Genomic DNA, 13,425 nt, shown 5'->3' with positions numbered 1-13,425 from the left:
GATTACAATGTGTTACTGGTCTTCTGTTTGAACCTGTTTTTCAGATAATGGTTGATGGCCATGATATACAATCTCTAAATGTCCAACATTTCAGAGAATTCATTGGTGTGGTTAGTCAGGAGCCGGTCCTGTTTGCAACAACCATTAAGAAGAACATCCAATATGGCCGACTAGATGTGACCGATGAAGAAATTGAAACTGCAGCTAAGGAAGCCAATGCCTATGATTTCATTATGACACTGCCTGATGTAAGTATCTGCAGTCTGACAGGAGAGGAGCCTTTGTAGTTATGCTGACTGACTGGTAAAATGCTTTGGTTTACCCTGGTGCATTTTATGCCCCACACAGGGCACAGCATGTAACATGCATAAACTAATTATGAAAGAATCTGGTGTATCCCTTATCAAAAATACCCTATTATACATTATAACAACTAACTTAACTCTCACAAATAAAGTCACAACTATATACAGTATGGTATTGGTCATGAATGTATTAATATCATTAACAGAAAAAAATAGTGGCAAGGAAAATGGTACAGGTAGATTAATATATAGGGCCAAATTCGACATGGATTGCAAATCAGAGAAGCTGCAGTTGACTTTCGGCCTAACAGAAAGAGGAAACACCCCGTGCAAATCTGCAAATTAATTGTGATCGCTATCCACTAGAAAATCCATTCAGAAAATCAATACATAATTCCTGCTTCCACTAATCTGGGAAAGAGACAGGCTGAACAAGGACAGTGCTGATGTCAGAGACTCACCCTGAAAACGCATGGGCGCACCTTCATTTTTTTTGACAGTCCCAGAAAACGTCCAGGGAATTTAGACCCGTGTTGACCCTTTCAGACAGAAAAAATACCCGGGTCGACAGAGCCGGGAAATTACCAGGTCTTTTTTTTCTGTCTGAAAGGGGTATTAATCAGATTGTGTTTTAAGATCCATATGCATTTTCTGTCGCTATTCAACCTCATGCGTGATTATACATTACGCACGTGCAGTAATTCGATAATCGCTTGATTTAAGAACTCACCGATCCATGCTGAATCCGGCCCATAGTCAGGTAATTTATTTATTTATTAACAGTTTCTTATACAGCGCAGCAATTTCCGTTGCACTTTACAATTGGAAATAGGGATAAAACAAACTGGGTAGTTACAGTCAAAATGGTAGGAAGGCCCTGCTCCCAAACTTACAATCTACAAGCACTGCAACTACAGTAGCCTTATAATGTCAAACAGGATGTAATCCTCCAGCCCCAAGGTGCAGAGCTAGAGATTAATATCTCAAGTCAATAAGGTGAGACTCACCTGTTGAGATGGATCACTGGCCTCCAGAATAGAGGCAAACAGCTGCAATTTCACTATGAAGGAGAATATACTTGCTGTGCACCATAGATTATTAAAACTTCTGACCAAGGATCTACAGTGGTTACCAACCTCGGTCCTCAAATACCCCCAATGGTTCTCTTTTCACAAGTCTCCACACAAAATTGAAAATGAAATGAATAGCTTCAACTGTGGATCTTTTAAAATGTAACAGTAAGTAATGAGTGCACCTGCTGGGTGACTTAGAAAATGTGAACTGTTGGGGGTACTTGAAGACCGAAGTTGGGAAACATTGACCTGCGTAATGGCTACAGTCACATGGTGCAGCAGCACATCAGATTGGAGGACAGACCTGCCTGGGTCCTAGTGCCCATCATGTATGTACAGTAAGGAGAGTTAAGCTTTAGTTAGAACTTCTCTCAGTCTGTCTAGGTCTGATTGTGGTCCTTACATTAAAAATGAGCACAGAAAATGTGTGACTTCAGAATCACCTCTTTCTTTTTAGATGCTAGTACTGCTCAATTATGGCTGGGCTTACTAACACAAGACAGGGGTATTGTATTCTTTACTTGTCACAGTTTTGCATGTTTAATCTTTTACACAGTTATCAAAGTGTAACATAAATATGCAAGTTGCTAAATGTGTTTTGGTTACAGTATACTGTAGGATGAGTTTTGATTTGATTTGATATTCAGCAGCTCTGAACTGGTGCAAGATTTATTTGATTCCTATGTGCTCATATAAATTGTAAGGAACACTCCACAAATGCGGCCTCCTCACACCTTTATCTTCATATTTTTTCCACACTTAAATCTAATCTTTGCATTTCAAGTGTGGACACTGTAAGGTTGGATATATCATCTTAGTGTCAGATTGAGGCATGAAGGGTCCGCCGGGGGAATGCTAACATAAGAATAGAACCTGTGGCAAGCGCAGCTAGCCACCGACCCCACAAGGGGATCCGATGTGCTCGCCCCCTGTCGGTGTCCCAGCAGTTGGGATTTCGAAGTCGGACTAATGACCATCAGAATCCTGACTATCGGGAGGTCATACCACCACCAGATACTGCTATTAATAACTGCTACCAAATTAATAACAATTATGCACTGAATAAAATACATGAAAACCATCATCTCCTGTGCAGTATAACTTAGCATATGCTTAGCATATAATTCACATGCACACCTGGAACCTGATTCCTAGAGGAATGGGCAGGGCCCACAAGTAGCGAGGCCCAACTGTGGATTCCTTGCTGGCACCAGCGTACAGCCTATAGCTTGCACCAATGGGTTGCTCCCTTGATGGTCTGTTTGGCAACACACCCGATAATCTTGTCATTAATAGCATGCATTCTTCAATGTGGCCATGAATAATTTATTGCCCGGTTGTGTGATATATATATATATATATATATATATATATATATATATATAATCATACATTATATGCTCTAACGTTTATCAATGTTGTCATCTTTTTCTAATTCCTCCTGAGATTGCAAATAAAACAAAATCAGTAGTGTGTAGTCTTCTCCTGTTTACCTTGAGTTCTTTATATTTCTTTAGAAATTTGAAACATTAGTTGGGGAACGAGGGGCACAGTTGAGCGGTGGCCAAAAGCAAAGGATAGCAATAGCCCGAGCCTTAGTACGCAATCCTAAAATACTTCTCCTGGACGAAGCCACCTCCGCTCTGGATACTGAGAGTGAATCTGTTGTGCAAGCTGCTCTAGATAAGGTAAAAGTTACAAGCGCTGTGTCTGTCATGTGACAGAGATTACAGATGGCACATGATTTTGTACAATATATGGGAACTTGTTTTGTGGGTTCAATCATCATCAGACTCAATAACTGCAACAATTTCCTTTTTAAGGCCAGTAAAGGACGCACCACTATTGTCATTGCTCATCGTCTGAGTACAATTTGGACAGCGGATCTCATTGTTGTGCTAGAGGACGGCGCGGTGGCTGAGCAAGGAACTCATTCTGAATTAATGGAAAAGAAAGGAATCTATCATTCACTGGCAACAGCTCAGGTACATTTACAGCATTGGAAATGCACCAATATGTCTAGATAACCAGAACTTTTTGGGACCAATAGCAACAAATTGAAGGGTCCCTGTCTCAATGAAGCTTTAAAGAAACTAGTCCATTTTCTGAAGTAGTATTGTCCTACTTAATGTTATGAACCATGGTAGTGCACTAGTTTATTTTCTGAACCATCATAGTTCTCTAGTTTATCCATAACCTCCAAAAATCTGATGTGCAGAAACCGGTACAAATTTGGAAAGGGGGCATGGCCATGGGTAAAGGGGATGTGACCCTGCATCCTTTCCTATAATTACAATGGAGAGTTGGAGACCCAAAAAACTGTACAAAGTTCTTTTTGGCTAGTGCAGGCCACAAGAATATGGTACTGTATCAGCCAAAAAGGTACAGTGGGAGAGTATGGTTTACCTGATGCAGCATTAGGCCACGCAGTATTCCTAATTTGCATTTTGACATACAGTGCCCTAGTTTAATTATGACACATTACAGGGTCCTCCAGTTCATATTTTTGGTACTCATTTATTTCCTCACGTTTACAGTCTCCATAGATGTCTATGACAATATAGCTATGGGGACTAGGGTAAAGTTGTAGAAAGTTATGATTGTAAAATAGGAATCATATGTAACAGAGTATTTAATTCTGGCTTTTGGCTAGGGATGGCCATTGTTGCCATTGCCATCGATGGTTGCCATCAATGGCAATTCTGCAAATGGCCATCGATAGTGCTAAACTATGCAATGGATGACCATCGATATTTTTACATATCAATGGTCATCCACTGTGTTTGATTGATTGGCCTGTGGGCCAATCAAAACACGAGGGGCGGGGCTATGCTCCGTGTCCCAGCACTTTGGGGGGAAAAAAAGCAAAACATTGGGGGTTATTCTAGTTCAATCTTTCTGACAAAATTCTTCTTAGATGGACAAAACCATGTGCACTGCAGGTGGGGCAGATGTTACTTGTGTAGAGAGAATTAGATTTGGGTGGGGTTTTACTTCAAAGTGAGATCTATATTGCAGTGTAAATATAAAGCAGTCAGTATTTTTCCTGCACAGAAACAAAATAACTCACCCAAATCTAATTCTCTCTGCACATTTTACATCTGCCCCCCCCCCCCCCCCCTGCAGTGCACATGGTTTTGTCCATCTAAGAAGGATTTTGTCAGAAAGAGTGAACTAGAATAAGGCCCATTGTTTTGCTGTTCCATCGATGGAGGGAAATGATCTGGTTCTCCCCCATCGATGGCAAAATTATTCGACATCAGCCATGAACCATCGATGATTTTGCATCATCGATGGCCATCCCTACTTTTGGCTGTTAAATAGATACAAAAAAGTGTAAAATAAAATACGGGCAAAATTGTAAATTGATTTAGCTGAATGTCCTAGGCATTGACAGAGAAATACTGTAGGTTATTGTGTACCCCACATATTCATACCTGTATAGGTGTTTGGTATAAAATCAATTATCAATGAGTGAAAATGAAAAGATACTGTAAAATAAAAATACAGTAGAATTATGCTAGGTTATACTGCTATCTGAGTACATCAGCCATAGGCATCTGCTGTTTGTCTACAATGAAAAGAAACTTCCCATTCAAGGAAATGTGTGGGCATAATGGCAGGCCATAGTTGGTGGCCTGGAAGCCAATGGTTCTTGTGTATGTGGTCTAACAAGGCATGCTGTGTACTGTAGTTCCATGAACAATACCCAGATATACGCATGTGTTTTTGGTGATCCATGGAAAGCAATGGACAATAATTGACTTTTGTATTTCATACTCCTCCAGTCTATACAAACAGCAGAGGATAGTGAACCAAAGGATAAAGATCAGGGGAAACCATCACTGGTACAGAGATTACACTCCAATATATCCAATGGGAAATATTTAATGTCGGAAGATGAAGAGGAAGAAGAAATATCCGAGGATGTTGAAAAGGTAACAGACAATGCTCACAGTAAGGTGATTAAGGGGCAGATGTATTAAGTCTGGTAAAGTGATAAAGTGAAAGATGGTAACGCACCAGCCAATCAGTTTTGTTTGAAAAATGACAGGAGCTGATTGGCCTGTGCGTTATCATCTTCCACTTTATCACCACTTTACCAGGCTTAATACATCTGATCTGCCCCTTAATCCCATAAATACTCTAATGGTGTGTACACGGTGAGATTCCCTTGCTATTCGATTTAAGATTTGAGTGCTATGCAATCTTTGCTATCTCTGTACTATTTACATACAATTCATACAATCAGCATTAGATTTGCACTATATAGTCATTGCTGCACTGTCTATCTGGGTTTCGATTTGCGCTGTCCCAGGAGTGCACATCGGGATCGCATGGTAAAAAACCTGTGCGATCTGCATGCAATCTGAATGCGATTTTGACTATATAGTCAAAATCTAATGTCAAATCTCACCATGGCCCTTATTCTGAACTGAGCGGTACGGCCCGCGTGCGGCCGTACCGCCGATGTTTTCACTCTGCACATGCGCAGAGGTCAATCTGCGCATGTGCAGGCGAAATCGCCGCACATAAAGTTTCTACGCCGCAAAGGGGGCGTATAGGGGCGTGAGGGGCTTCATACCCTCATTTCCCTATGCATACGCCCCGCGTTTCATGGGCGTTCCCATGCAAACGCGGGGCGTATGCATGGTAATGAGGCTATGACGCCAGTGATGGGGGCGGAAAGCTGACATCGCCGGATGTCAGTTCTCCGCCCCCATACAAGCTTTCACACGGACGATTGTCCGTGTGGTCTCAGCTTGCGGGAGCTGGTGGGGCGTGCGGCCCTGCCTTCGATGGTCGCAGACCATCGAATGCAGGGGGCAGCTCCCACCATGGTGGAGGCGTACGCCCCACCATTTTCATGCGGATCGCCAGCCGTCCGTGTACGGACGGCCGTGGCGATCCGTATTGTGGGCGGGGATTGGTTTGTGCGGCCGGAGCACCGTATGCGGCTCCGGCCGCACAGATCTGAATAAGGGCCCATGTGTATACAGTACTCCAGATGGGCTTATAACTATGTGCTATACTAGTGAACGGTCAAGAAACAGCCCATTTTCCTTATCTATAATTGTTTTCAGTATCTTCGTCATTAGGACACCTCATTACAAATGTGAATATTTATAAGTAGTTGGTAGGTGGGTTTTTTGTTATATTTATTTAGGACACAGTACAGTATATTGCACTACAATTTGTATTTCCTAATAGTCATATTTCCTTCTTTCCTGTAATATCTGGGTGATCAATGTGGTTGGAGTAAGGCATATGTGTGTTGGTTCACACATCAATGTTCAGTTGACCTAGGTTACTGTCCTTCATACAGGTCTGCATCATGGGTTAAGTTGTTCAAATTCCCTGTAATACCTCTTGGGGTTAAATTTAGTCATTTTGCTTGAAAGAAAGCTTGCACTTGAACCAACATAGAAAGTTTATTTCAAATACCTCATTTGTTACAGAGTCATTTAATGGTTATTGATGTGTCCTCATACATCTAGCTCAATACGCCATGCACCGTGAGATGCCTGATGTGAGTGAGCCGGCAGTTCCAGTGCACCTCTACTAATGTCGAGTGTCTTTTTTGCTGAAAATGCATCTTATTTTCAGGGGCAAAATCCTGGTGTTAGTAAACTGATTCAAAATCATTGATGGTTCGTGGTCAATGTGAAATACTTTTGCCATCAACAGAGGAGAACCGGATGTTTTTTTTTTCAAAGTGCCGGGGCACGGATCATAGCTCCGCCCTGACACCTGTGAAGCCCCGCCCCCATGTTCTGATTGGCCCACAGGCCAATCAGCCAAAGACAATGGAGGACCATCGATAGCTAAAAATATTGATGGTCATCCATTGCATAGTTTAACACTATCGATGGCCAGTTGCATTATTGCCATTGATGGCAACCATCGATGGCAATGGCAACGATGACCATCCCTATAGTAAACATGTTCTCTGTCTAGGGGGTACATTTAATAAGATGGGAGTTCTAATAAAGATGGTATGTTTCCCACTACAACCAATCATATTCTATCTATTATATTTTAGAAGGTGCTGAATACATAAAGAGTAGAATCTTATTGGTTGCTATGGGCAACTTCCCATCTTCAATAGAACTTCAATCTCAGTAAATTCACCCCTAGGCGTGACAAGAAAGGCTGTTTAATGCAGCAATGATGAAGATGGACACACCTGTACTTCCTTGGCTTGTAGAGCATTCAAGTTATTGGCCTTGTCCTGCAAATCATCATATTTCATTTCTCACCAGGATAGTGAGATAGACTCTTTTACACCAATGGTGTCTCTCTTCACATAATTGAGTATATAGTTGTTCTGTACCCCAGGAAGCCGGTAAAAGTGGAGAACTTTCTACTACATCACTGGATGTGGTTCAGTATTAAAAAAAATTATGTCAAACAATCAGATCCAATTATAAACTGATTTTTTATCTTATATGAAGTTCAAAAGAGAGATTGTCCACAATCAAAACATACAGTGGCCAAGTGAATAAAGGGGATTATACTGTGGTACCTCAGAAGTATGTCTGGGAGGGACACTCTATGCCTGACCACTTGGTGGCAGACTCCCCCTGTTCGGTAAAGCCCTCTTGGGTGGCGTGCCATGGGGCTGTAGAGCAGCTCTGCAGGGCAGCTACATGGTCCTTAGTTCATACGCCTTCCAAATTATTTACGTTTTATGATTTCTGTTCTAACAATGTCTGCAAAGTCCTTTGTATGCCTGCAAATGATCATCCATCCTTTTAATTATAGCTTATAGAAATCGCTAAGGTAGCAATGTCCACCAATCAGGAAAGTAGAATTTGTTTACTCAATCTTAAATCTGAATCCAGCTGGGGGATACTCTTATTCCATCCTTTTGCTTTTATTGTTTTTCTGATTGACTGTTCTTTGAAGGTTGACTATTTATCTGTTATAATAACCATGTTTGGCTACTTGATCTGAACTCCTATTGAGCACTGAACGCAAAAAGGTAGAGGTGAAGAATTTTTTCATTTAAAACCGTTTCCTTTTGTCGATGTGCCAAACTGGCCAACTGCTCCCTCTACAGTCCAAGGTAGCAGTATCCCCGTCTAAATTCAGAGAAAGGTTTATATCCATGTATAACCAGAAATTCTATTGTCTCATGTAAGAAAATGTAAACAAGTGTCTTATTGGTTGGTATGGTTAGCGCACATTTTGCTACATGTAAAGCCTTTAATAGGTAGGTTATTATGGCAAGGGCATGTGGGAAGTCTGGGATCATATTTAAATGTATGTTAGTTGATTTTAGACATGGTGCTCTATATTGCAAGTCTGTAGGGATAACAGATGACATATATATATATATATATATATATATACTACAGTATTCTGTACACTAATATACTTTCTTGTTCTTTTTATAGGAAAAACTTCCTAAAATTTCATTTTATAGACTGATGATGCTAAATAAATCGGAGTGGCCATATATCCTGTTTGGAACTATTGCAGCAATTATAAATGGAGCAGTCCATCCAGGTTTCAGTATAGTATATGCCAAGATTATAGCTGTAAGTATATTAAACTAGTAAGCCCGCTCGAAGCAAAAGCTTCGATGGCTAGTCTGCTACCTTCTGTGTTTCTGTATGTGTGAGAAAGAGATGTAGTTTCGCTCTCTGCCAGCAGAGGGCAGTGTTCCAGAGACTCATGGACATAAGACATATCTACATATAGATGATCGATAGATGCAATGTTACCCACTTTGTCTTAAAGTATAATGATATATCTCTTGAACTTGTAATTAAAGGAAATGGCTGATGCTTAAAATATGTGTTAATGGAATTCACCAGTGTATGTATGTTTTTAGTTATTAAGCTACACAACATGTGCATAATGATTGATATACTGTACCAAACATAGAACTGCAAGGTCAAAAGCAGGAGAGTAGTCAGTAGCCCAGTGGTTCCCAAACTTTTTTGAATGACGGCACTCCAAGGCCAAAGAAAATGTATAAAAAATATATTAAATTAAGTAGATTGTGTTTATATATGTCATCCTTAGGTTCAGTTAAGTGGCCATCGATCATCGATCAATCATAATTATTGATGGTTTATGGTCAAGGAAGAATAGTTTTGCCACCAATTGGGGAGAACCAGATAGTTCTCCTCTCAGTCGATGGCATGGCACAACCATTTTTTTTTATTCTCACGAAGGTGCAGAGATACAATACATAACACCACCCCCGAAACCAGTGAAGTCACAACCCAAGGTTCTGATTTGCCCATAAGCCAGTCAGTCAAAGAAAATGACCATGAATAGTCAAAACATCGATGGTCATCCATTAAATATTATACTGCCATTGATGGCTATTTGTACTACCGCCATCGATGGCAACCGTCACTAGCACTGGTTTTGTATATTACATTGACCATAAATAAATAAACCTGTGGCAGCCCAATAAGTGCTACAAGGTACCCCAGGATGCAACAGCAGTTTGGGAACCACTGCAGTAGCCCATTATTACGTGGAATAATGATCACAGCTATACTATTTTTACTTATAATCATATACATTTTAAAATATAATTTTTTTCTGTTATAGATTTTTGGGACCAATAATCCAGAACTAATTCAAAATGAAATAAATATTTTTTCCATTATAATTGCTGTTATTGGTGTGGGTTCTTTCTTTACGTACTTTATTCAGGTAAGTTCAGCGTTTTGCATGTACTTAACATAATATGAATATTAGATCTAGAAATGTATGTGTATTTTGGGGGTCATTCAGACCTGCACGTTCCCCCCACACGTTTGCACAGTGGAGCAATGTTTTGCTATTGCACATGTGCATAAGCATTAAGACGCATGTGCAGGCTCCATTTGCGAATGGACACGGCAAATTGTATAGTCACAGGCTCGTTCTCATTGGAGTGGTGCGGGCAGGAGGGCGGCGGGCATGGGTCGCGACCATGGGAACGTCCAGTGTTTCATGGGCGTTCCAAAGCAAACACTGGGCGTTCCCATGCTAATGGTGTCATGACGTGTGTCCCGGGGCGGGCAGCTGACATCACCAGATGTCAGCTGCCTACCTTGTTCATGTAATAGGGTGGCACAAAACTGAGTCACCAGAGAGTGACTTAGATTTGCGAACGCTTAAGAAATCATTCGATGGTTGGTGACCATCTAATGATTTTGGCCCCGGACGCAAGGCTGTGAATGGATGTTTATGCAAAACAACCATTTGCATGCCCGTGGGTAAAGTCAGCGACCAAGAAGCAGGCAGGTGTTTCTGAGGGTGGTAGGTGGCATCTAGTTGGCTAGAATGACCCCCTTTATTAGCAGGAATTTTTGAGGTTAAACATAAGAATATAATATACTGCAGACCACAGCTCATTCTCTGGTAGTGGTGGTGGTCAGGAGCTCAGGAATCCAGTGAGTATTTTACTTGACTACAGAATAAAGGAGAGGTGTATCAAAGCCTTTTAAAGAATACAAATTGGGAAGTTGCCCATGGCAACCAATGTGTTTTTAGAGAATGTACTGGATAAAATATAAGTAGAATTTAATTAATTTATAAATGCAAAACCTCCAATTGGACTACTCAGAAGGTGTGAAAAATCTCCCCAATGGCTGTAGGCACATCCCATTTAGCCAGAGTAGTTTTAAAGGCAGGCCATGCAGAAGTATGGACATTAAGGTATATATTCAATTGATGCCAGATCCATTCTGACATTCTTTTGCATTATTCAATCCAGCGGGCAAATCCTGATGTCGGATTTGGCCGCTGATTGACACTCACCCGGCCGGCGCTTGGACCGGGTGAGCGCAACGGCGGGTGATGGAGTGAGGCAACGGGAATCTGAGAGGGAGTCTGGATGGAGCCAGGTGAGCTGCTCTCACCTGGCCTGGCGGCGTGTAGGTACGGGAGTCGGCAGGAGGGTGTGGGAGGGTGTGGGCAGCAGCATGAGGGTGCGGATTGTGGCGGACAGGAGGACAGCACCATGTAGGCTGCTGCTCACCTATCGCCGTCCTCCCTGCCTCAATCCGGCATCTTGTTATTTCGGTTTAAGAATGATGGAAACACAGCCCAAACCTTTCAGTTTAAGCTGGGTTTCCGTCAAAAGCAGGTGGATTAGCGGCTATTCCGTCAATCCACCTGCTTTTCGGCATGTCGAAACATTTCGACATGCCGGAAAAGAAAAGCTATCATTGAATAGATCGGAACCACTTCCGGTCGAAAACCATGCCTCCCAACTGTCCTGTTTTTCGCGGGACTGTCCTGCTTTTTTGTGACAGTCCCGCGTCCCTCCCGGGGCCGGCATTGTCCTGCGGCGAGGGGGGGCAGTTGGGAGTCCCCCCAGCTTAATGAATAGACGCTGTGCGCATGCGCACAGCACCTATTCGGCGCCGCAGATGGAAAAAATGGGGGTGTGACCTAATTGTGGCTAATTTGCATATGTCGTTAGCATATGTATGCTCCATGTCGAGGCTTGTTCATGCTTCCGCTTTGTAAATATACGCCACCTGAGAAAGTAGGATGAATTTGGGATCAGTTCCTGTATATAATACGTACATATATGTGTGTGTGTGTCTGCCAAGTGAGCAGATAAACGCTGCCCAAATGCCAGCAACAAGATGCGAGTGGATTTGGTACACTTACATATCCGCTTACATGCGGCCACACAGAAAAGAAAATCATTCAATGGTTACTCACCATGAAATGATTCTTCTTTTGTACGCAGATAAAAGTAAGCCCGCTGAACGCACGCCACCCCCAGCCAACCGAATCCCAGTGACACAATGCGAGCGTATGTGTACGGCTACATATCCGCTCACATGCAGCCACACAGAGAAAAAAAATCATACGATGGTTACTCACCATGAAATGATTTTTCCTTTGTACGCAGATAAAAGTAAGCCCGCTGAACGCACCCCCCCCCCCCCCCCCCCCGCCAACCGAATCCCAGTGACACAATGCGAGCGTATGTGGTACGGTTACATATACGCTCACATGCAGCCACACAGAGAAAAAAAATCATACGATAGTTACTCACCACTATTAGACATGGGGCTGAATTCGCTGCTCACTGAGGTCTGAATCAACCACTTGGAACCCCAAAGTAATTGTGAACTGGGAACCAATTTGACTCAAAAATCCCTAAGTTCTTTTTGGTTCATATTTAAGGAAAACTGAACTGCACATCTTTCATTTATATGAATGTTCTTTTAAAAGTACTTTTATCTTCTAAAGACTAAGGGGCAGATTTATTAAGCTCCATGAAATGATAAAGTGTCTGGTTTCTATCACCGGCCAATCAGCTCCTACCTGTCATTTTTCAAACCAAGCCTGTAACTTAACAGTTAGGAGGTGATTGGCCGGTGATAAAAAAAAAAACAGACACTTTATAACATAACAACAAGCTTAATAAATCTGCTCCTAATATACAGTATGCTGATCTGATTGCAGACTGGTTTGGTCAGAGTGTGTATCTGTGTAACATTATATCATCCCATTTATTACAGGGCTTCATGTTTGGGAGATCGGGTGAAGTCCTCACCATGAGGCTGAGGCAGATGGCATTCAAGTCCATGCTTCGCCAGGTAATTATTATCCCCTATATGCCAATGCCAGCCAGCTGCTCCTTGTCTGAGTATTCCGCTTATCTTATCTCCTTTTACTTCCCTTAGGAAATATCATGGTTTGATAACAAAAAACACAACACTGGGGCTTTAACCACCAAGCTTGCCACAGATGCTTCTCAGATACAGACGGTAAGTGCGCTGTGACTGTGGTACATGGTGTCCTGGTCTGGATTTAGCATGATTTAGCATACTGCATATGGCATACCTCCCAACTTCTGCGTTGGGGAAATAGGGACACTCCCGAAAAGGGGGCGGGGCGTATGCAAATGAGGGCACGGCTTACGTTAATTAGCCGCTACCTCATTTTCATACGAGAATAGACGCTGTGTGCATGCGCACAGCGTCTATTCTATTAGATTGGGGGGTCTCCCAACTGCCACCCTGCCGCGGGTGGGACAGCGGGACAGGACCCGAAAATTGGGACTGTCCCGC

General features: G+C 42.2%; 1 pseudogene; it reads left to right on the top strand.

Annotated features, from left to right (window-relative positions):
• LOC146005808 (ATP-binding cassette sub-family B member 5-like) overlaps positions 1-13,425 on the top strand; it is a 44,983-nt pseudogene that overhangs the window by 27,466 nt on the left and 4,092 nt on the right.

Source organism: Crinia signifera, chromosome 5, assembly GCF_055691185.1.
Source record: "Crinia signifera chromosome 5, ASM5569118v1, whole genome shotgun sequence".
NCBI lineage: Eukaryota > Metazoa > Chordata > Amphibia > Anura > Myobatrachidae > Crinia > Crinia signifera.
Note: the sequence above shows the minus strand (reverse complement) of the source record. Positions and strands in the feature narration are given on the sequence as shown.